General features: G+C 49.0%; 1 pseudogene; it reads right to left on the bottom strand.

The window, feature by feature from the left end:
• Positions 1–178: 178 nt before the first annotated feature.
• On the bottom strand, positions 179–24,746 carry LOC132479636 (zinc finger protein 541-like; annotated as a pseudogene).
• Positions 24,747–24,853: the final 107 nt, after the last annotated feature.

Raw genomic sequence — 24,853 nt, 5'->3', positions numbered from 1 at the left:
TTGGATCGGGTGACAAGAAATTTGAGGGAACACACTGGTTCTCCCCAGTCCTGGAACTGGGGAGAACCAGGGGGGAACACAACTTACGCTTTTGCCCTGGAGACAAATCTTGAGGGTCCGGGATAACGGTGGCCACTTCCCTTTCCACTGCCACGGATCAGTTTAGAAAGAGCGCGGGCTACAGTTCTGGCCGAGGAGACGTGAGGGGCATTCTGTTGGGCGCTGCTACAAGCTTTCCTCACTTTTAAAAAGGGGAACAAGGAAGGGAGGGAGCTGCTCTCTGCCCTGCACCCTCCGAAGGTTTGGGTGCTCCGCGTACAAGAGGGGATTCTTGCTGCTGCTGCTGCAGCCGACTTGCAGACGCTGGCCACTGCTGGCAGGCCTTGACTTCACCGTGGAGCCACTGGCACCACCACGTGTCCTGAGAGCTTAAACCTACGCCGACTCCTCTGTTATTACGGCCCGAAGCATACGCACTATAGGTATCTAAACTCACCTTTTTGCTGCTTTATCACTCCTACCTTCCCGCTCCTAAAATGTAAGCTCTGTGAGGGGAGGGGCCTGTCCCTCCATCACTATGTCCCCATCACGTGGACTGGGCATTGTCTGGCACAGCTACAGCAGGTGCTTGATGAATGCTGGCTGCATTCATGCATGAGGGTCCTCCAGGGCAGGGACTCAGTCACTGTGGCTTCTGGGAGCGGCAGGGGCTCAAAAGCCTTCGCTGGATCAACAGGCAGGGAAGCCAGAAGACAGCTTCTTAAGAAACAAATTTAATACTATATACAAGGGAAAACGTACAGAAACAACAAAGGAGACGCAACAGGGCTGGAGGTGCCCATCCCAACTAGCTGCCCACGCAGAGGGCCGATGCCAGCCCCTAGCTCGCCCTCCTCCTCCTACAGTTGGAAGGGCTCCACGGGCCACCTTGCCCTGGCGGTGGGATCCACGTGGTCCTGAAGCCGGTGCCACTTCATGTGGGCATTCCGACCCTTGATCTTGCCAAACACCCTGAGGAGGCACCAGAGGACACAGGGGTCAGAGCAGGGGGAGGCGGGTAGCCCTGATGGGGGCACCCCAGAGGGCTGAGGGCAGGCGGTGTGGGAGCATCCAGGGAAAGGGCGGTACCTCTCACACTCCCGGCAGGGAAAGAAGCCCTGGCCCTTGCTGCTCCCCGGCAGCTCAGGGGTCCGCTTCGAGCCGGTGTTTGGGCTGGAGTTGGGGATGGACTCCCTCCTGTAACTCTCAGTAGTCCTCGGTAATTCGGGGGTTGGACGGTGGCTGGGTTTCCTCCGAGGGCTACGAGTGACCTGCACAGGGGGCAGAGGTGATGAAAGGGTGCTGACCGCCCCGCCGCCCTTCTAAGGGAGAAGCAGGTGTCCAGAGCGTCCAGACGTCGCGGGGTGCACCCCCCCACCGCCAGCCAGCTTGGATGGGCACCGGGCATCCAGATCCGTGCTGAACTCCTGAAGCCCTATCCCGAGACCCTCTACCTTCGCTTCTGTCCTGTCTGCTTCACCCAGCTCTCTCTTGACCCTCTTTTCCGGCACTGGGGCTCGGCCGCAGTCAAACTTGTTCATTTTCTTCTGCATGTAGTAGAACTCGACACACTGGGCTACTGTTTTTGTCTGGACCTAGTGGAGGAAGACAGAAACCGGCTAAGGACAGTGCCTCAGGAGTAGCAGTGAGTATGGCCTTGACGCCCTAAATCCCCTCCCCATGGGGCCAGCCGCCACTTTTTGAAAGCCCTCCTGAAACGTTTCTCCCCTACGGCTTGGTATGCTCCACTGCTACGGGGGACAGAGAATCACAAAGTCCTCCTGGGGATGAATGAGTTCAGAGAGAAGCCACCAGAGTCAACACCATCTAAGCTCTGCACGCTCTGAGCCACAAGGCTGGCCCGGGAAGGCTTCTCTCCAGGAAAACGCACACACGGTACACACGAGGACGCTCACTGTGACATCATGTGGAGCCACATGTCTACCGACTGGGACTAATTAAACCAGAGTGTCCTTACGGGGTGGATACCTCATAGCCTTATGTGACAGCTAGGCAGAGCCCTCCAAAAAACTGAAGAGGAAGGAATACTTCCCAACTCAGTCCGTAAGTTCAACATTTCTCTGATACCAAAGCCAGACAAAGATATTACAAGGAAAGAAGCCTACAGACCAATGTCCCTCATGAACATAGATGAAAATTTTTAAACAAAACTTTAACGAACAGAATCCAACAATATATATATGTGTATATATATATACGTGTATATATGTGTATATATATATATATATATATATATGTATGTATGTATATATGTATATATATATATAAAGGACAATATACCATGACTAAGTGGAGCTCATCCCAGAAACGTGAGGTTGGTTTAACAATCGAAAATCAATGTAATTCATCATATTAAACTTAAAAAAGAGAAATCATATGAGCATCTTGATAGGTGCAGAAAAAGCATTTGATACAATCCAATGTCCATTCCTGATGGAAACTCTCAGCACAATAGGAATAGAAGGAACTTCTCTTCAACCTGATAAATGAGACCTACAAAATCCCTACAGCTAACGGTGGAGTGGTTTCCCCTCAAATATCATGAACAACACAAGGATTTCCACTCTCACCACTTCTACTCAATACTGTACTGGTGGTTCTAGAGTGCAAAAAAGGCAAAAAAAAAAAAGTAAAGGCATCCAGGTTGGAAAGGAAGAAAGAAAAGTGTCTTTATTTGCAGATGATGTGACTGTCTATGTAGAAAATTCAGTGGAATCCACAAAAAAGTTACCAAAACTAGTAAGTTAGTTTGGCAACATTTCAGAACACTAGATCCATATAAAAATCAATTTTATTTCTATACATACTAGCAACAAACCATTGGAAACTGAAATAAAAAAGAACTCTAGGGCCTCCCTGGTGGCGCAGTGGTTGAGAGTCCGCCTGCCGATGCAGGGGATACGGGTTCGTGCCCCGGTCTGGGAGGATCCCATATGCCGCGGAGCGGCTGGGGCCGTGAGCCATGGCCGCTGGGCCTGCGCATCCGGAGCCTGTGCTCCGCAACGGGAGAGGCCACAACAGTGAGAGGCCCGCATACCGCAAAAAGGAAAAAAAATAAAAATAAAAAATAAAAAGAACTCTATAACATCATAAAAAACACAAGTACTGGGCTTCCCTGGTGGCGCAGTGGTTGAGAGTCCGCCTGCCGATGCAAGGGACACGAGTTCGTGCAATGGTCCTGGAGGGATCCCACGTGCCATGGAGCGGTGGGGCCCGTGAGCCATGGCCGCTGGGACTGCGTGTCCGGAGCCTGTGCTCCGCGGCGGGAGAGGCCACAATGGTGAGAGGCCCGCATACCGCAAAAAAAAAAAAAAAAAAAAAAAAAACTGAAAAAAACCAAGCGCTTAGGAATAAATCTGACAAAAAGTATGCAACAACTGTACACTAAAAACTTCAAAACATTGCTGAAAAATTAAAGATTGAAATAGAGAGATATACCCTGTTCACGAGTCAGAAGACTCAATATTGTTAAGGTAACAACTCTCCCCAGTTGACGTAACGAGTCAAAAACAGTACCAATCAAGTTCCTAGCAGAAATTTTTATTTTGAAATTGTCAAGTTATTTCTAAAATTCATAGGGAATTAAAAAGGATGTAGAATACAAAAAATAACTTTGAAAAAGAATAACAAAGTTGAAGGACTAACATTTTCTAATTTCAAGACTTAGAATAAAGCTACAGTAATAAAGACAGTATGGGAATAGCTTAATAAAAGACAAACAGATCAATGGAACAGAATACAGGGTCCAGAAGTAGATGCATATATATATGGCCAACTGATATTTAACAAAGGTACAAAAGCAGCTGAGTGGAGAAAGTATGGTCTTTCCAACAAAAGGTACTGGAATAAATATCCATATGCAAAAATGAACTCACCTCGTACCCCATACAAAAATAAACTTAAAATGGATCATAAATCTAGAAATAAAACCTGAAACTATAAAACCTCCAGAAGAAAACATAGGGGAAAATCTTTGTGACTTTGGGTTAGGCAAAGATTTCTTAGATACAACACGAAAAGCACAGTCTATAAAAGAGAAACTAGTAAGTTAGGCTTAAGCAAAATTTACAACTTTTCTTCAAAAGACACTGTTAGAAGACTGACAAATGGCATATTGGGAGAAAATATTTCCAAAGCATATATCTGGATAAAGGACTGGTGTTCAGAACAAAATAAGAACTCCTACAGCTCAATAAAAACACAGACACTCCAATAAAAACAGAGGCAAAAGATATGAACAGACAGCTCACCAGAGAAGGTGCACAGAGAGCAAAAAAACACAAAGATGCTCAGCATCATTAGTCATTAGGAAAATGGAGTCAGATGCGACTGTACACTCATTAGAATGGCTAAAATTAAAGAGACTTAGCATACCAAGTGTCGACGAGGGTGTGGAGCAACTGGACCTTTCATAACCTGCTGGTGGGAATGGGAAGTGGTAGAGCCACTTTGGAAAACAGTTTGGCAGTTTCTTAAAAAGTTAAACATACATCTACTATAAGTTACCCTCATTCCCCTCCTAGGTATTTATAATCCCAACCCCGTGTCCGCAAAAAAACAAACAAACAAAAAAAAAACCCAGTACATGTCCGTACAAAGAGTTGTATGTAAATGTGCAGAGCAGCTTTATCTGTAGTCATCAGTAACTGGAAACCACCAACAGGTGGATGATTAAATGAACGGTGGTCCGTCCACACAGTGGTATACTCCTCAACAGTAAAGGGATGAACTATGGGTACACACGACAACATGGATGAATCTCAAAATCATTAGGTTGAGTGTAAGAAGCCAGACAAAGCAGATCACGTGCTGTATGATTATTCCATTTATATAAACCTCTAGAAAATGCAAACTAATTTAGAGTGACAGAAAGTAGACAAGAGTTGACTAGGGACCCGGGTGGCAGGAAGGAAGGGTTGCAAAGGGGCAGGAGGGAACTTTTGGGGGTGAAGGATACTCTCATTATCTTGATCATCGTGGTGGTCTTACAAGTGTATAACTATGTCAAAAACATTAAATCTCACACTTCGATTATGTGCAATTTTGCGTACATCAAGTTAAAAAAAAGAGCAAAATAATCAGCAGGATATTAAGTATATGATGTCATCCTTTTTTGAGAAAGTGCATATAGGTGTGTAAAATCCGTATGGGCAATAAATACCTGTCAGGTTATCAAATGAGAAGTAGGATTGTGGGGAGGGGTCTGGAGGGCTTTATTTTGAACATGGGATTCATTTCTCTACCGTTTCAGGTTGTTCCAAGCAATGGCATTGTAGTTGTCAACTGTTCACAGCATGAGCAGAGTATCGCCCCTGAAAGGCCCTGCAGTTCTAGCGCCTCGGCCGTGTGAAGGAGCCTTGTCTACACCAGCCTGCCATGTTCGCCTTACCATCTTGTGTATCAAGTAGAAGTCCTTCTTGTAGGCACGGAATGCCTTCTTAAAGAGCCTCTTCTCCATGGAGGTCCAGATGTCCGAACCTATTGGAGAAACAGCCAAGAGGAGGAAGGATGTTTCTCCTTCTGGGACCACAGCCACGGCTGAAGTGCAGACTCCCCTCCTTTTTCAGGCCACCGAGCGCCACTTATATGCCAAGATTTCTGCTAAGCCCCTTACTTGCTTTATCTCACACAATCCTCACAAAAACCTTAGCAGGTAGGGGCGATTACCATCCCCACTTGACAGGTGCAGCAACTTGAGGCTTCCTCTGGTTAAGAGACTTGCCAAGGGCAGGCGTGGGCCCCTGGTTGCCTGACTCCAAGGCTGGAGTGCTCAACTGGGAAACCTGAGCCCACCCCAACCTGGCACTCCCCTTCTGGCCAGGAAGAGCCCACGAGGGAACCAGTGGAAAGGGGAAGGTTGGATCCAACTAGAGAACAGCACCCACTGAGTCCCCCAGAGAGGACGGGCCCTTCTGGGAGGGCAGGTGCAGGCCCCAAGAGAACTCCGGGAGGCACGTGCAGAGCTTGCCATGGAAAGTGACTGGCTCGCAGGGGCCTCAGCCAGGCCAAAACCACGCGGGCAGCCACGCTCGTTACCTGTGTAGTGATAGTTGGCGAGAGGGTGAGTCCGTGGCTTCTGGGGTCCTCTCAGTAACAGGGTCTCCAGGGCAACCTGGAACGACAGGAGTGGTGGGCAACTCTCTGAGGGAGGGAAGGTGAGGTAGAGGCCCACCTTCATTCTTTCATCCAATCAGAAAATATGTGCAGCCCTCCCTAAAGCCACCCTTACCCCAGGGCGACTCAAAGTGTGGTCGGTCTGTGGACTGGCCACCAGCTGTGAACCACTTGGGACACATTGCCTACAGCACTAAGCGGACTGTTGAGTGCAGCTGACGTTACCTTTTTCATAGCAAGATTTACTTGATGACGAAACAGTGTGTGGACTTATTCTGGCACAAGCTCCTTATTTCTTCAGGGAGCAGCATTTGGAGTGGCACTGCCCCTGCCCTACCCCATGTTACGGTCCTCATAGCACTAATCATTATCTATCACTTTTAAAAAATGTATTTCATGTGTTCACTCTCCTAAAATGTAAGCCCTGCAAAGAGAGGGCATTTGTCTTGCTCAACAGCGTAACCCCGGTCAGGACTCGCTATGCAGTTTGCAGGACCCAGCGCAAAATGGAAACACGGGGCCCTGTGCTCAGAAACTATTAAGAATTTCAAGATGGTGGCAGCAGAGCATTAAACCAAGAATGGGCCCCTGAGCTGGCCCCAGCCTGATACCGTGACATCACCAGGTATCAGGAGGACCCAGTAAATGTGTGCTGATTACTCTGCTCAGCACCCACCACGTGCCAGCCACTGCCTCTCAGCTTGAGAAAAAGCACCATGTAGCCCTGACTCTTGGGTCTCCAACTCGGGTGACGTGACTTCCTCTCCCACTACACACAGTTGGACTTCTTCATTTTCTAAACTTCAGGATTGTGAGGAGGGTCCTTGGAGGAGGCAGAGGCATTTCTGTTGCATCTGAGGTTTGCATACACCATTTTTAATCCAAAAGTTAATGTTCAGTAAATAAACCAGATGAATGCAGGCCCTGAGTTGGTTCTGCTAGGCACCGCCTCCCCAGTGCCGCGCTGAGATGAGGTAACGCTGGAGGAACCCTGGTGCTCTGCTGTCACCCCAGAGAAATAACTGATTGAGCCCGTATGTGTGCATTTCCCCTACGTTCCAAAGGACACCACCAGTCCCAAAGCGACCAGGGAGAAGGGTGGGTGGCCAGCCTTTGGTTCTCGTGAGCTGCAAAGCCCCAAGTAGAAGGCACGTGTCTTGCGCCTAGAGCCCCTGGCCCTAAGAGACCAGGGAGCTTCCCACAGCTCCTCTGAGCCCCCGCCCCGCCTGCACCGCACCTGGATGTTGCCCTGGGCTTCATGCAGGCAGTGCAGAGCGAGCTCCAGGTTGGTGCCCCCGCCCGGCATCACGCTGGAGCAGGCCACGTTGCAGAGCTCGGTCACTGTTTCCAGCAGGCAGCCCGGCAGCGAGAAGGAGAGGAGACACAGAGGGTCAGCAAGTGCCAGAGAGGAAACCTCCCCAACAGCACAGATGGGGTGGGGGGCTCCTGTCACCATCTCCCTCACCTCTCTGTTACAAGCAGGCTGAGGGAAGGGAGCGACAAGGAGGATGGGCAGAAACCCTGCTCCTGGCACCTGCTCTGGATGGCCTGGCCAGCTACTGGGTGAGAGGAGAGGTGGGGCAAGGGACTGCAGCACAGCAAAGCAGTCCTGCGCTGAAGGCCAGCTCTGCCCACCCCACCCCCGCCTGGGGATCACTGCTTCTTGGTCAAGGTGAGAACTGGGAGGAGAAACCCCTTGGACATGGAGGAGGGCTCTCGGGAACCTGGCCCCAAAGTCTCAGTCACCCCTATCCTGCGTCTTCGGGTTGGTCATCACATCTCCCCATGGCTTCCAGACCAGAGTAGCTACATGCTCGTCACTTCCAGCCAGTGATCTGTCCTGGAGCTCTGGGATCTCAGCCTGAAACTGGCTCCCTATGTTGATGTGTCTGAAATGAGGCCACACACACGGACATAAAAGGTATATGTGTGTGACCAAGATGGGAAATACAAGAGAGATGTGTGGTGAGCCCTGCTCAGCAGGGCTGTGGAACCCACCTTTTGGCCATCTCTCAGACACAGGGAGTGCTCATCAGCCCAGCAGACACGCCACTGGTATTCCAGAGACCTCTTGAGGGATACTTCCTTCCTTCCTCCAATTTGCTTTTTCGCCAGATTTCTGGCTTCAGGCGTTTGGGGTCTAGGACAGGGGAGGTATGTGCTGATACCTGGCATTCTTCTGTATCCAAGGGAACATCCAAGCTACAAAACAGTATCTCACTGCGCCATCACCAATTCTATCTAGAACCCCAGGGTGCTGGGCATTCTGTCTGCAGACATCCAACTATGGTATGTCTGGACAGAAGGAATATTGGGGAAACACCTGGAAAAATCCACCACTTCTCTCCTAGAGAGGTTCTGGGTCTAGACCTGACTTTCCCGTGATGAAGGCTCCCTTGGGAAAAACCGACACTGGAATGCAAGGAGGGTAAAAGCATCCCCACGTTGCAAGGACCCTCAGGTTCTAAGTCTGTTCCAACTCACGGTTCAGTGCTGATCTTGCTGTTGTCCTTCACCACACTGATGCCAAAAGAGCCGTCCATGTGATCTGGAAAACACCCAAAGAAGAGCCTCAAGGAGACTGGCTACAACTGACCCATGAGGTCCTTTTTGCCTGCCTTTCCAGAGCAGCTAAAAGCAGGCTCTTCAAGATTGCATGGTATACACACACTACTGTATATAAAATAGATAATCAACAAGGACCTACTGTATAGCACAGGGAACTATACTCAATGCTCTGTAATAACCTCTATGGGAAAAGAATCTAAAAAACAATAGATATGTGATTATGTATAACAAAATCACTTTGCTGTATACCTGAAACTAACACATTGTAAATCAACTCTAATCCAATATAAAATTGAAAATTGGAAAAAAAAGATTGCATGGTATGGAGTTTCCTCAAAAATTAAAAGTAGGACTACCATATCATGCAGCAAACCCACTTCTGGGTATTCATCCAAAAGAACTGCAGTCAAGACCTCAAAAAGATATCTCAACTCCCATGTTCACTCCAGCACCATTCATAATAGCCAAGATGTGGAAACAACCTAAATGTCCACTGACAGATGAGCACATAAAGGTAATGTGACATCAACATACAATGAAATACCATTTAGCCTTAAAAAGAAATTCTGCAATATGCAACAACATGGATGACCATTGAGGACATTATACTAAGTGACATAAGCCAGTCACAGAAAGAGAAATACTGCATGACTCCACTTATATAACGTATCTAAAGTAGTTGAATTCATATTGATAGAATCAAAGAGTGGAATAGGGGTTACCAGGGGTTGGGGCAGTGGGAAATGGGAGGTTACTAATCAATGGGCATAAAGTTTCAATTAATCAAGCTCTAGAAATCTGCTGTATAACATTGTACCTATAGTCAACAATACTGTATTGCACACTTAAATCTTTGTTAAAAGGGCAGATCACAGATTAACTGTTCACATCACAATAAAATAAAATAAAAAGATTGCATGGAAGTGGGATAAGACTTCTGAAAATGTAGAGTAAGGAACTCGGCAAAACAACAGATTTACTGACAAAAATCATTGAAAAAGAAAAAAAAAAAAAGAACAGTAAGCTAAAGTCTCTGCACGTTGTCCCAAAGGCATACAGCATTTTAAGAAATACTCATTCAAGGGCTTCCATGGTGGCGCAGTGGTTGAGAGTCCGCCTGCCGATGCAGGGGACACGGGTTCGTGCCCCGATCCCGGAAGATCCCACATGCCGCGGAGCGGCTGGGCCCGCGAGCCATGGCCGCGGAGCCTGTGTGTCCGGAGCCTGTGCTCCGCAACGGGAGAGGCCACAGCAGTGAGAGGCCCGCGTACAGCAAAAAAAAAAAAAGAAATACTCATTCAAGAAAACCTACTAAATCTCGGGAAGAACAGTGAGAGTCTGTGGCACTGGAGCCATGGCCCACCCCCTTACCCACCTAGCCCCCAGCTCTTTGTAAAGGAAGCTCTACCCAGGTAGGTGCAGCCAAGGAGATGGGGGCTGCTTCTTCCCCTGGCTCCCATGCTTAAAGAATTAAAGCAAGATAAAATAAAAATTTGTCATCAAAGAGAAAATGCCATCAAGAGATGGAAATTATTTTTTAAAAAGATACAAATGTGGACTTCCCTGGCGGTCCAGTGGTTAAGACTCCACGCTTCCACTGCAGGGGGCATGGGTGTGATCCCTAGTAGAGGAAGTAAGATCCTGCATGCTGTGCGATGCAGCCAAAAAAAAGAAGAACCAAATGGAAATAGTTCAGGGGTTAAAAAAGTACAATAACCAAAATACGGCTCAACAGTAGATCTGAGCTGGCAGAAGAAACGATCAGCAAACCTGAAGATACAACAATGGAGACTATGAAATCTGAAGAACAGAGAGAAAAAAATATAGGAAAGTGAAGAGAGCCTCAGAGAAATGTGAGATGTCATTACATGCAACAATATATATGTATTGGGAGTACCAGAAAGAGGGGAGAAAGGGACAGAATATTTAAAGTATTAATGGCTGAAAATTTCCCAACGTTGATGAAAAACAATATGTATATCCAGCAAACTCTACAAACTCCAACAAAGATTAAACACAAAGAGCTCTACATCCAGACATAACATAGGCAAAATGTGGAAAGCAAAAATAAAGATAAGATCTTGAAAGCAAAAAGGGAAAAACAATTTGTTACATACAAGGGCACTACAGTAAAATTAACAGCTAACTTTTTAAGAGAAACGATGTAGGTTACAAGGCAATGGGATAATATATTCAAATTACTGAAAGTAAAAAAGTGTTAACCAAGTATCTTATATTCAGCAAATTATCTTGCAAAAATGAAGGTAAAATAAAGACACTCCCAGATAAATAAAAACTGAGGATACCTGTTGCTGGCAGACCTGCCTTACAAGAAATATTAAAGGTGAAATATTATTCAGCCCGCAAAAAGGAACAAAGTACTGATACATACTGCAACTTGGATGAAACCTAAAAACATCATGCTAACTAAAAGAAGGCATTCATAAAGGACCACATACTGTATGATTCCACTCATATGAAATATGCAGAATAGCCACATCGATAGAGACAAAGTAGATTAGTCGTTACCCACGGCTGGGGATGGGGAGGATGGAAAGGAGGGACTGCTAATAAGTACAGGGCTTCTTTTGGGGATGATGAAAATTTCTGAAAACTGATGGTAGTGATGGTTGCACAGCTCTGTGAATATACTAAAAACCAGTGAATTCTATACTTTAAAGGGATGAATTGTATGGTATGTGAATTATATATCCCTAATAAAAATAAATAGTAAAGAAAGTCCTTCAGATTGAAAGCAAATGACATCAGATGGTAACTTGAATCCAAACCAAAAAAAAAAAAAAAAGCGAAGCGCTAGTAAATATGGGTAACTATAAAAATCACTAGGATTACATATTTCTTTTCTTTTTTTAATGGCCTTAAAAATAACTGCATAAAACAATATGTATTGTGGGCCTGTAACATATAGAAATATAATATATGTGACAGTAACTGCACAAGGAGCACAGCTGCATTGGAGTAAAAGAATATCACCTCAGACAGTAACTCAAATCCACAAGAATAAATGAAGAGATCAGAAATGCTAAATAAGAAGGTTAATATAACAACCTCTATAAATCATGCTTGCTTTCCTTTATCCGCTCAGTGTTTTTACACAAAATAAAATTATATAAAGCAATAAACATGACCAGTACGGTATTACTGGGTCTCTCACATATAATAGCAAAAGAGTTAGAAGGAATAGAGCTAGATAGGAGCAGTGTTTCTATATTTCACTGTTAATGAGTTATTACACATCCTAACAGATTCTGATAAGACATATATTTTAAGTCCTAGAGCAACCACTAAGAAATGACTAAGAAACATTGAAAAATTAATGGAATTAAAATGTCACACTAGAAAATACTCACTTAATACAAAAGAAAGCAGGAAAGGAGGAACAGAGGGAGAAAAAGACATGTAACGTATAGAAAATAAAAAGCAAAATGGCAGATGTAAATCCAACCATATCAATATAACATTAAACAAGAATGGATTAAACAAACCAATCAAAAGGCAGAGTTTGTAAGACTGGATAAAAAACACATGATCCACCTAATGGTGTCTAGAGGTAACATGCTTTATTTTCAAAGACACAAATAGGCTGAAAGTAAAAGAAGAGAAAAATATATACCAAGCAAACAACAACCAAAAAAGAGAATGGAATGGCTATACTAATGTCAGGCACATTAGACTTTAAAACCAAAAATATTACTAGAGATAATGATAAAATTATTGTAATAATGACAAATGATGTCACAATCACATCCTAATGATAAAAGGTCAAGCCGTGAGGAAGATGTGACAATTACAAACATATACACACCTACAAACAGACCCCCAAAATACACCAAGCAACAAACGACAGAACTGAAGGATGAAATAAACCATTAAAAAATAATAGTTGGAGATTTCAATACTTTCAACAGTGGATAGGGCAACTAGGCAGAAGATCAACAAGGAAATTGAAACTAACTAGACAAAACAGACAAAATACAGCATTTCACCAAACATCAGTAGAATACATTCTTCTCAAATTCACATGGAACATTCTTCAAGACAGACCGGATTCTAGCCCATATAACATGCCTCAATAAATTTTAAATTTTAAAATAAATTTAAGGGAATTCCCTGGCGGTCCAGTCATTAGGACTCCACGCTTCCGCTGCAGGGGGCATGGGTTCGACCCCTGGTGGGGGAACTAAGATCCTGCAAACCGCACAGCACAGCCAAAATAAATAAATAAATAAATTAAATAAATTAAATTGAAAAAGAAACAACGTATGTACTCTGACCAAAAGAGAATTAGATTACAAATCAATAAAAGGCAGCAATTTGGAAAATTCACAAATATGTGAAAATTAAGCAACACACTCTTTAACAGTCAGTGTATTAAACAGGAAGTGGAATGATAAATTAGAAAATACTTTAGCTGAATGAATATAAAAACACAACATAGGGCCTCCCTGGTGGCGCAGTGGTTGAGAGTCCGCCTGCCGATGCAGGGGATACGGGTTCGTGCCCCGGTCTGGGAGGATCCCATATGCCGCGGAGCGGCTGGGCCCGTGAGCCGTGGCCGCTGGGCCTGCGCATACGGAGCCTGCGCATCCGGGGCCTGTGCTCCGCAACGGGGGAGGCCGCAACAGTGAGAGGCCCGCATACCACAAAAAGAAAAAAAAAAAAAAAGACATACTAAAACTTACAAAATGTAGCTAAAGCAATGTTCAGAAGGAAATCTATAGCTGTAAAATATCTGTATTAAAAAAGAAGAAACATCTCAAATCATTTATGGTCAACTGACTTTCCACAAAGGTAGCAAGACAGGGCTTCCCTGGTGGCGCAGTGGTTGAGAGTCTGCCTGCCGATGCAGGGGACATGGTTTCGTGCCCCGGTCTGGGAAGATCTCACATGCCGCGGAGTGGCTGGGCCCGTGAGCCATGGCTGCTGAGCCTGAGTATCCGGAGCCTGTGCTCCAAAACGGGTGAGGCCACAAACAGTGAGAGGCCCACGTACCACAAAACAAACAAACAAACAAACACCTCACAATGAGCTACCACTTCACACCCACTAGGATGGGTGTAATAAAAAAGACAGCTAAGAAGTGTGAGCAAGGATGTGGAGAAACTGCAACTTTCATACAATGCTGGTGGAAATTTAATATGACCCGGCCATTTTGCAAAGCAGTCTGGCAGTTCCTTAAATGGTTAGACATAGTTACCCTTTGACCCAGCAATTCCACTCTGAGTTATATACCCAAGAGAAATGAGGACTTATGTCCAACAAAAACGTACACATAAATGTTCTTAACAGCACTGTTTGCAACAGCCAAAGGACACAAACAACCCAAATGCTCGTCAACTGATGAATGGATAAATAAAATGTTGTCTATCCAGAGAATTCAATATCATTCATCCATAAAAAGAAATGAAGCACTGATGCATACTACAACATGAACCTTGACAACATTATTCTAAGTGAACAACTAGACACAGAATGTCACGTATTTGATGATTCCAATTACATGAAATGTCCAGAATAGGGAGACCCGTAGAAAAAGTAGGTTGGTAGACTGGTGGTTGCCCAGGGCTGAGGAGTTGGGGGCTACAGGGCCTGTGTGTCACCGCTCGTGGATATAATCTTCTGGGGTGATGAAAATGCTCTAGAATTAGATTGTGGGATGGGTGTACAATCCTAAGAATACACTAAAAAATCACTGTACACTTTAAATGGGTGATTCATATGGCATGTGAATTATACCTCAATAAAGCTGTTTAAACAATTACTCGAAAGGGCAGGCAGAAGGGTGCTTAGGCTAAATGGCGTCTATTTTCTTTCTGGCTACAAAGTCATAAGCACCTAGAAGGCTGCTGGTCCCAGATGGTCCTGGGATAGTTCTGAACAGCAACGGGACCCCCAGAGCAGACCCAGGCGTAGGCCAGAGAGAATGGCTGGACCAAATTCTACAGGGGGCGGGGGTCTGGCCCCCCGCAGGCCCATCATGGGGCGATCAAGCTCACTCACCAAGCATGGCGCTGATGAGCCTGTCGGGACGGGCCCGGGCAGATGTGGAACAGAGAGTGTTGAAATACAGCCCAGAGCCCTCCCGGATGGGGCTGAGCATCGGGGGCGGTGTGTAGGGAGGTCACTGGGACAGTCCCTTCAGGAGGTGGTCCATCAGGAACACGGGCGAGCGCAGGCAACTCTGGCGGCATCCTCCCGGGCCCGGCTCCCCAGACATGGAGGGCGGAGGAGGGATGAGCAGTGCCTCGGGCCGTGGGAGCTTCTTCCGCTTCCTGTGTTGGCTGCTCTCCTTGCTGTCTCTCTCTTCCCCGTCCTTCTCCTGTCCCTGGAGAAGAAGAGACTTCAGAACCACGGGGGTCACCTGAGGCCACCGGCCCCAAAGCTCAGACCTCAAGATGGCCTGAGAGTGGGAAAGGGTACTGACCAGCCAAATGCACACCCAGCATGGCCATGCCCAGAGTCCTCAGCGCAGGAAGCCGGGCAGGGCCACCACGCCTGAGCCAGACTCCAGACCCTAAGCCGGGCGACATTTGACGCTGGGGCCTTCTCAGGCACCCACCCCCACCCCAAGGAGAGGCCCTCACTCAGACCATTTTGGAAACTCATATCCGTTGTTAAAGTGACTGGCACTTAAAGTGTGGGGGCCAGACGGATGCAACAGCATGACAAAAGGAAAACCTGTTGCCCTCAAAATGACAGCAGCTCCTGGGAGACAAACAGTGGGCTCCATGCACCCTGTACCCGAGTCCAGCATGGACTTCTCCAGGTGGGGTCTTCCAGCACAGGCTGAAAAGACGACGGCTTGAGCTTGCTACACTCTCTCTTACCTCCACGCAATCTCCCCTCCTCTCTGCCCATCTTACCCCTCCTCATCCTCCGGCTCTCAGCTGCAACGCCCCCTTCCTCAGGCAGGGTCTCTGGTGCCCTTGGGGCTCCCACAGCTCCCTCTCCCAGCCCGGCCCGTTCTGGGTCGTCAGTGTCCGGGGATGGGTCTATCTACTCCGCTGGGCTGGGAGCCCCAGGAGACGGGGGCAGGCCTGTTGTGGTCGCTGCAGTGTCCCCAGCCCTGCCCAGCACAGGGCCAGACACAAAGGAAGTTCACTGGAGGTTGAATGGATGAATGAACACGCAAATCAAGCTCTTCTGGAGTCAGGATTTGGGGGCTTTTCTCACAGCTCCCACTGGCAGCTGGAAAGCAGCTGGAAGGAAGTGCACCCACCTTGCTCCCCAGGGGATGGTTCGCTGGAGCCACTGGCACCGAAACAGGGACCACCAAAGGGGCGGCGGTCATGTTGTCCAAGGACTTCCTGCCTCCCGGGGAACTCTGCCTGTGCCCTTCTGGCCTCAGCACCTGTCTTTGTGGCTTGCAAAACTCCATGCCACACACCTACACACAGAGAAGAGCCAGCCCTTTAAGAGACACAGTACGTAGGGAGCAAGGGGCCCCTCCAGAGCAGCACAGCCCTGACTCCCGGCCCCCAGCCAGGCTCCCTGCAGGAGGACGGCTCCATCCTGAGATGAATGGCAGCTTCGCGCCCCTTCACCTGCGGCTCCTGCTTCCCTCGAGGTGACGGCCACTGGTCGCTGTGAAAACACATGTGGCTGCTCAGCCCTCTCTCTGTATAAAACATCTGGCTGCAATTCTTGCAGACGTAAGTGCTCCTTGGCTCTGCCCAGTCTGTGGGACCACCACTGTGCTGGTTCCTGTGGGGAAGAAAGGGAGAATGGGACGGAGTCCCCAAACACTGATCCTCTGACAGACAGCTTTGGACGAACCCTAAAGAAATGGACATGATGCCCCCGATTCTCCGTGGCCTGGTGCTCACCCCTTCAGGAGTGAAGCATCCAGAGCTCGCTCACCCAGGGCCAGCACATCAAAGCCACCAGAGTTCTCCCGAGGGGCTTCGGAACTTACCAGCCACCCGCCATGTTCTCCTCCTTCATCGGGTGGGGGAGCCGGTAGATATTTCCACCCTGAAGACGAAAATACATCTGAGCCAACATATCAGAAATGAGATGCAAGAGTGAAAACTATAAGACTTGGAAGAAAACACAGGTATAATTCTTGGTGACCCTGGAGTAAGCAGTGGTTTCTTGGATGACTCCAAAACCAAACAAAAGACAGACGTATTGGACTTCATCAAAACTTACAACTTCTGTGCTTCAAAGGACATCATCAAGAAGTGAAAAGACAGAATAAGAGAAAAAAGTTGCAAATCATGTATCTGATAAGGGACTATGTATATTTCTGTATCAGTGATACATAATGAACTCTCACAGCTCAAAAATAAAATCACAACCCAATTTAAAAATGGGCAAAGGGTCTGAATAGACACTTACCCAAAGAGGATATACAAATGGCCATTAAAAGATGCTCAGGATTATTAGCCATCGGGGAAATGCAAATTAAACTATAATGAGATTATCATTTCCCACCCACTAAGGTGAACCAACTGGACAAGAACAAGTGTTGGTGAGGATGCAGAGAAACTGCAGGCCTCATACACTCTGGGTAGGGATATAAAACAGCACAGCTTTTTGGGAAAGTCTGGCACTTCCTCCAATAGAATTACCCTAGAGCCCAGCAATTCCCCTCCAAGGTATTTCCCAAGAGAAATGAAAACATATGTCTAAACAATAATCTGTACACAAATGTTCAGAGCACCGTTATCACAATGGCCAAGAAGGGAAAACAACCCAAATATCTATCATCTGATGAATGGATAAATAAAATGTGGTGTTTCCATACAATGCACAAGTTACCAGCGATAAAAAGGAGTGAAGTTCTGACCCGTGCTACAGCACAGAGGAACTCTGAGAACATCAGGTTAAGTGAAAGAAGCAAAAGACACAAAAGGCCACGCAGCGTTAGGATTCCCGTCACATGAAGTGTCCAGAATAGGCAAATCCATGGAGACAGAAAGTAGATGCATGGTTGCCAGGGGCTGGGAGGGATGGAGAGATTGCGGGTGACAACCAACGGTGTGGGGTTTCTTTTTGCGGTGATGAAAGTGTATTGGCAAAGAGTGGCGATGCGAGCACGACCTCGTAAACAAACTAAAAACTACTGGATGGTGCACTTCAAGATGGCGAATTAGATGGCACGTGAATATTAAAGCTGTGGAAAAAAAAAAGAGGAGGAGGTAGCTGTGGTGCGACAGGAAAGATGCTGGACCTCGGAACATCACGAAGAGACGTGGCCAAGCTCTCTGCGCCCAGGACCTCGTGGGCACGATGTGGGAGGACCCAAGCTGCTCCAAAAGGGCGGACCAGTGCCAGGCCTGCAGTAGGGGCCAAGTCGGACTTGTGGACCTGTGATTCACAACCAGAATAGACACAGCATTTCACGTACAAATATCAAGGGTAAAGGAGCTCTGCCTTTACATTCTCTGAAGAAGTGAAGGAGGCAAATCCAAAAGGAAGCGAAAGGCAGAAAGAAAGCAAATAGAAAAAGCTTAGTGAAGAAACATGATGCAAAGTGTCTCTGACAACTCTAAAGCCCTGTTCTGTTGTGTGTGTGTGTGTTGCAGGGTGGAGGGTGATGGGAGGAACCATCCCTTCTCTGGAACTTCATTCGCCCCTCTGTAAACAAACTGCATCTGAGGATTTGCTGAGGTTAAATACAGTGCCTGGACAAGTCAGAAACACGGACACAGGTAAGGACGAGACTCTGCCCCCCGCATGGTCAGGTCCCGTGAGAGGGCCCTGGTACCTGGATCCTGTTGAGTATCATCAGCTTGGACTTGGAGTCCCAGGGGGGATCCGCTGGAGGCCCGGCCAACGACGAGAAGGAGGCCATGGCTACCTGGCTTGGAGAAGCTGCACAGCAAATATCCACTTTCACTTTCTCCTTCCGGAAGTGCTGGGCCCCGGAGTTGCCAGAGAAGAGCCTGTAGCCTCCGCCCCAGGAGCAGGCCGGGCCCTCTCCACCTTTTGTGGCCCCGGAAGCCGTGCCATTCTCAGCCTGGGCCTGCTTCCCTGGGAGGTGGGCTCTGGATGGCTCCTCCCCTCCTAACTGGGTCTGATGCAGGCCCCGAGGGAGAAGATGTCCCTAGGTCCAAGGTCCCTTTCGAGGATCGCAACTGCTTGGCCAGAGAGGAGATGTCTGGGTTTCCAGGAGGGTCCAGGGACGCCGCCGTGGGGGCAGGTGGAGCAGCAGCCACTTTTGGTCTTCCCTTTGGGTCCTGGCTCACGCTGCTGGGGGAGGGCTCTGTGGGTAAAGCGGGTGTGGATTTTCTCCTGCGGGCTAGGGATCCCTCTGGATCAGGGTTCACGGGGCCAGCATGGAGAGAGTCAACAGTGGGTGCCACAGGTGGGGGTTGCTGTGGCCACGGCCCCTGCAGTGACTTCAGGGCAACTTGCTTGCCGTCGGGTGTGGGAAGCTGGGAGGAGGCGGCGGCCACCTGGGTGTGGGAGAAGATCCGCTGGGACTTGGTGATCATCTGGAACACCTGCATCTGCTCGTGGCTCACCAGAGACTCCTGAGCCTTCAGGACCAGCTGCTGGAAGAGCGGTGTGGCATCCGACGGGAGGCCGCTGGACTTCTGGCCGTCCTGGGGGCCAGGCTCACCAGGGTTCTGCCACGAGGAGGAGTCGCAGTCGCACTTGCTCTTCTTGGAAGCCCAGGAGTCGTCTTCCCCGCTGGTGCTGACATATCTGGGGTCGCCCGAGGCCTCCCCCTGGGCCTTCAGGAGCGTGGGAGGGAAAGACGGCGTGTCCTCCAGACCGGTGCACTGGCTGGGTGAGGGCTCCCCAGCAGGGGAGTCGCTGCTGAGCCCGGGGCCCGGCTCGGAGCCCTCCCGGGACGGCACTGCAGAGGGCTTGTGGACGACAAACATACTGTTTCCTTTGCTCTTAGGGCAGCCCGACAGGTTTCAGAGCCACTGGAAACTGTGGCTTGATGGCTGGGAACTGGCGGGGACAGTCTGGCCATGGAACAGAGGCAGGCAGGCGGGCAGGGAGCGCCCTCGGGCCAGCCCTCCAGGGATGATGGGGGCTGGAGCAGCGGCAGCTCCGGCTCGGCTGGGTCGGGGCCGCTGTTCTCCGCTGCCCGTGAGTGGACGGCTGTGAACACGTCCGTGCCCGGCTCCTTCCGTGGGGGCCGGGGATCCTCGGGAACACCTCAGTGCCCAGGGCTCCTGGGGCCGCCGGGGTGCTGGCTGGGCCGCAGGAGGAGGACCCTGACGAGGGCAGGGAGGAGGAACAGGCCGTGATCCTCCCTTCGCCGCTGTCTGAAGGCCCTCCCAGGGCTGGCCCGGGAGAAGGGATCTTCTGGCAGATGATGCTGCTCACGATACAGCGCAGGAGGTCTCGGTTGGACAAGAGGGAGATGGGGGATGGGGCTTCCGGGGGCACCAGGGACCACAGGCTCGCGGGTGCGGGCTGGCAGGCCACCTCGTGCACACGGGGTGAGTTCCCGCAGGGCTCCTCCTCCGGAGGGGCCTCCTTGAGGATGCACAGGCCGTGCTGGACCTCGTAGTGCTGGCGCACGGAGCGGTAGTCGCTGTAGCTCTTGCTGCAGCCCTGCTCAATGCACACAAAGGGCTTGGACTTCTGGTGGGTGAGCGTGTGCCCAGTCCTGGAATCACATGAGGAGAAAGTTAGTGGGTGTCTCGGCGTGGGTCACCCACTGCAGGAACCCAGGCGTGTCCCCAGGGGGCAGCAGCATCGCAACTCGGAAACTGTGCTCAGACCCTATGAGGAAAGACCCCTGCTACGGCCAAAGCCCTCTGGAAGGGGGAGCTCTTGCCCTCACCCCTAAGCAAACCCCTAATCTGAGATTAAAAACATCAGTGGGAGTCAAGTCAGAGTTCCCCAAAGTGGGTTCCTAAGGAACACCAGGCTCCAGAGTTGCTCCCTGAGGACTTGGGCTCAGCTGGCAAATAAGTTTGGGAAAAACACTCTTTACTTCTTGGAGGTTCCTAGGAGCAAACTGAAAAGCCACAGAGCAGATAAAGAGAGATCTGTTGAACTTTCCATGTCTCTCAAACTTATTTGCCCACAAAACCATGTTTTTAAAATAGACCCTTTTAGCATCCCCGAGAAGCAGAGAACCAGAGTTCTGAGAACAAACTTAAGGAAACGCTAACTTGGGGATGATCCTTCCTTGAACAAAGGAGTCTTTGCCTTCCCACAGGAGTCCTCTAGACAGCTACCTGGGAGCCCCACAGCAACAACAACAAAAAGCCAAATGTGCCTATAATTTCTGCAAATATAAAAGAATGCAAGTATGTATTATATTTACATCATACTTATACCTGCATTAATATATTATAAATATAAACAAATGGGTAAATCACCCTCTGGGTTCCCAACAATCCTACCCCGGATGGTTCTAATCAATTGGACCCAGTAAATAATGAAACCCTTTCCCAAACGTGGACCCTTGGCCTCCATCTGAGGGAAGCAGCAGAGAGGGCATCCGGAGACCCACTTTCTAGCCCTAACTGTTACCAGCTTGTGACAGGAGTAAATCATTTCCCATCCTTAATGGCGAGAGGGGAGAGGATACAATGAAAGCGGGATTCATCGAAGCCTCAGTAAAGGCTGGGCGAGCTGTAAACATGCAAGGGATCGTCCTCTCCCACTTACGAGTCTCTCAGTTTGAAAGTCTGTCTCTTCTCCCTCGGCAGCAAGAAAAGCTTATCATTTCTAAGACATGAAGAACAAACGGAATTCTGCTCCTCTTACACTGAGCTTGCTTTTTAAAGTCAAATTTTGAAAAAAAATCGAGTTAATAAAAGGGGGAATTGAAACAGGAAAAAAGAGAGTGAACACTGCATTGCCATGTTCTAGAAACAGGCATTTCAGAACCCCTCACGCCCTGGTGTTATCCCAACATATATTCCTCATGGAGTGCATATCTGTTCTGCTCAGACACCTACCAGGGACTCTGAAACTTTCTCTACGCAGTTAGCCCAACTCCCTCCATGACAAAATTGCCTCTGGAGTGTGTTTTTAAAGCACATGGGTCCTGTCTGCAAATCGCAGCGGCGCTCTCCTCACTGGAGTGAATCTGGAGGCTGGGGAGGGCGGGCTGTCCGGGGCAGTGTAGGCCCTGCCCCCCGCCCCCACCAAACACTGGCCGTGGGAGGAGCACAGGTCGCACACACCTGGGACACCCGACGGTGCGGGGCGGTGCAGGTGGATGGGAGGGGATGCAAAAGAACCGGGAACACGCCCAGCCCCCAGCAGCCCCCTGAACAGACATCCCGACCAGACTCCTACATACAGGTGGTCCTGACGCTTAAAGGCCTTGCTGCAGATTTTGCACACGTGTCTCCTCTCCTGGCTGTGCGTCAGGTAGTGCTTGCTGAGAGGACTGGCGCTGCTGAACACCTTCCCGCAGAGGCTGCGGTCCAGGAGTGGGTTCTGAGGGGACCTGTGCTGCCGCTTTCCTCTCCTTGTGCTCCCAGACGTGGCCCTGCCTCCTTCGTTAGCCTCTTTGGGCACCTTGAGCACGCCTAGCCCCAGGTCTAGACAGAGGGAGAAAGCACAGGTTATGACATCCGGGGACATCGGAGCCCGGGCCGAAGCACTCTACCACCCTCAGACCAACTTCAGCAGCTGAGTCCAACTCAGGGAGTTGGCCGAGAACCCCAACTTCAGCAGCTTCACTCGCAGAGAAGACCAGGCTTAGCACCAGGTGAGGGGGAGAAGGGACCCTGGTCAAGCCACACCTCCAGGGCGGCACCCAATCTTGAAGCCACACTTGGGGGGTAAGGGAGGGGACAGCAACAGTCTGAGAGCTTCCAGGACAGAGTGACTCGACAGGCAGGACTTCATGACGGTAACATCAACAGCACACTTGCAAGTGCAATCCAGAAATGCACAATGCAAAATCTTAGAAAAGTTTAAGTCCTTTCTCCCAGCCAATTCCACTCTGGTTTTTTAATTAAGGAAATTAAGGCCGATCTGTACAAATTAACGGAGATCTTGCAGTGAACTGCAAGCGAGTTAACTGCAGCATTGTTTTTCCTGGTGAAATGTGAGAAACCACCTAATAACTGACACGAGGGCAGGTGGGTGACTGCATTCTGGTCTCAATGGCGCAGGCATTTCAGATACAACTGTAGGAGAATATCCATTGACGTGAAAGGATGTTCATGCTGTACCACTAAGTGCCGTGCCACTAACAAGAGGATTGTTGAAAAACGGAATGACCTAGTCTTTAAAAGGGAAAAATAAATTTGAATAGAAACAAACAGAATGGGATTGATTGGTAGCATCATGGATCAACTTAATTTTCCTTTCCCTATATATCTGAATTTTCCATGTTTCTCTACTCCTTGGGTAAATGAGTAGTTTTTTTTTATAATTTCATTTTTGATTTTTTTTCTTTGACCCATGAGTTAGTTTAGAAGAGTGTTCTTTAGTTTCCAAATACTTGAAGACTTTTTTCTCTTATTTCTTTTACTTATTTATTTATTTTTGGCTGCATTGGGTCTTCATTGCTGTGCGTGGGCTTTCTCTAGTTGCGGCGAGTGGGGGCTACTCTTCGTTGCAGTGCGCGGGCTTCTCGTTGCAGTGGCTTCTCTTGTTGCAGAGCATGGGCTCTAGGCGTGCGGGCTTCAGTAGTTGTGGCTTGCGGGCGCTAGAGCGCAGGCTCACTAGTGGCGCATGGGCTTAGTTGCTCCGTGGCATGTGGGATCTTCCCGGACCAGGGCTCGAACCCGTGTCCCCTGCATTGGCAGGCAATTCTTAACCACTGTGCCACCAAGTTTTGATCCATCGCCTGGTCAAGTATCAGTGGGTTTTCCATGCCCTTGGCATAATTATTACTCGTGGAATATTTGCTCTCAAATGCATGTATAGATTACACACTCGTGTCCTGGATTGCCATCCCGGAAAGCATTTAAGAAACATCAGGTTCGGGACTTCCTTGGTGGTGCAGTGGTTGGGAGTCTGCCTGCCGATGCAGGGCCCTGGTCTGGGAAGATCCCACATGTCGCAGAGCAACTAGGCCCGTGAGCCACAACTACTGAGCCTGGGCGTCTGGAGCTTGTGCTCCGCAACGAGAGGCCGTGACGGTGAGAGGTCCGCGCACCGCGATGAAGAGTGGCCCCCGCTCGCCGCAACTAAAGAAAGCAATCGCACAGAAACGAAGGCCCAACACAGCAAAACGACAACAACAAGAAAAAGTTAAAGGGCATTAAAAACAAACCAACCAGATATATGTGGGTAGGCATTTTCCATCCCAGTTACAGAATGAGAAAACTGAGACTCAAACAGGGAAAATGACTTGCCCAAGGTGGCAAAGGAAGGAAGAAGAGCCAGGCTGTAGATTCTGGTTCATCTGATGCCAGAGTCCTTTCCCCAACCACAGTGCCCGCACCGCTTCCAACTCAACTTCCTCCTCTGCTCCTCCTCCCTCCCCGTCTTTTCAGATGGACTGAACTGAAACCTGGCCCTTCTGTGAAGCCTCCTGACACCAGCGTTTGCCCTGCTCCCCTAGCCAGTCCCTCCGAAGGCAGCACACAGTTACAGACACAATCACGCCTTTAAGCCATCAATCCTCTGAGGTGTCCCTCTTCCTCATCTCAGTTATTAATAGCATCTACTCAGTTGCTCAAACCCCAGCCTGCCCTGCCAACCTCCATCTGTCCTTTTCCTTACCAGCTCTCCCTGTGATGTGTGACCCGTCAGCATGTCTGAATCTACTTCTAACATGATCCCTAATCCTTGCGCTTCTGGCCTCTTCACTGCTACTCCAGCCCAGGCCACCATCTCCGCTGAGAGCCTTCCAGCTACTCTCCAGGATTCCCGTCTTGCCGCCCACGGCACCCTCACAGCAGCTAGAGCTTTGCACAGCCTCCCCTGGTTCCCGTGGCAGAGTCTGTGCTTTGCCGCACCGTGGCCTGGAAGTGGGTCTCAGCCTCAGCAGCCTCCTCAGTGTGGCTTCCCACCCCCGCGCCATCCACCTGCCAGCGTCTGCCACTCCCTGTCACTCCCTCGGACTTGGCCCCCTGCTGTACTTTCCTCATGTCGCTTTGTGGTGGACACAAGGTCTGACTCCCCAGTGGCTGTTTCTGCTTCCTCTTCTTTTCCTGGCAAATGGGATTCCAGTTTGGATCGGGTGACAAGAAATTTG

Source organism: Mesoplodon densirostris, chromosome 19, assembly GCF_025265405.1.
Source record: "Mesoplodon densirostris isolate mMesDen1 chromosome 19, mMesDen1 primary haplotype, whole genome shotgun sequence".
Lineage (NCBI taxonomy): Eukaryota > Metazoa > Chordata > Mammalia > Artiodactyla > Ziphiidae > Mesoplodon > Mesoplodon densirostris.
This window is presented reverse-complemented; position numbering and strand designations above follow the sequence as displayed.